The sequence below is a fragment of the Myotis brandtii genome, unplaced genomic scaffold (assembly GCF_000412655.1).
Source record: "Myotis brandtii unplaced genomic scaffold, ASM41265v1 scaffold825, whole genome shotgun sequence".
NCBI lineage: Eukaryota > Metazoa > Chordata > Mammalia > Chiroptera > Vespertilionidae > Myotis > Myotis brandtii.
This window is the reverse complement of record NW_005371349.1, coordinates 1,401,833-1,402,342: the sequence shown is the minus strand read 5'-3', so window position 1 is coordinate 1,402,342 and position 510 is coordinate 1,401,833.

Sequence of the window (510 nt, the reverse complement as noted above, 5' to 3'; positions counted from 1 at the left end):
TCCCGCTGCCTCTGTCCCAGGAGGCATGTCCAGCAGATGGGCAGAGATGGCGTGCTCGGCGGGGTGGGGGTTAAACATCCTGCCTCCTCCCCCCACGACCGATGGATGATGTGTGGCAGGAGCCTGGTCAGGAGGACACATGGGCGTCAGGTCACCCTGCTGGGCTGTCGCTGGGCCTGGGCACTGCAGGGTCACGGGGCACCGCCTTCGCACGTGACATCCACTGACATCCCTGTGGCAGCTTGAAAGATGAGGACCTCCCGAGAGACAGAAATTGGACTTTATTGTCTTGAGAGTCCTTCCTTAGTTCTCTCTCTCTCTCTTTCTGTCTCTCTCTTGCATTAATGTCACGGTAACATGGGAAAAGGTGTAGCTGTTGTCCTTGTCGTGTACCAGGGTGATTTCCAGACCTGCCCTCGGACCCCTCTGGGCACTACGGACGCTGGCTGCTGAGTGACACCCGGGGCTGAGGGCGCCCAGCAAGGCCCAGCATCACGCGGGCCTCCTGGC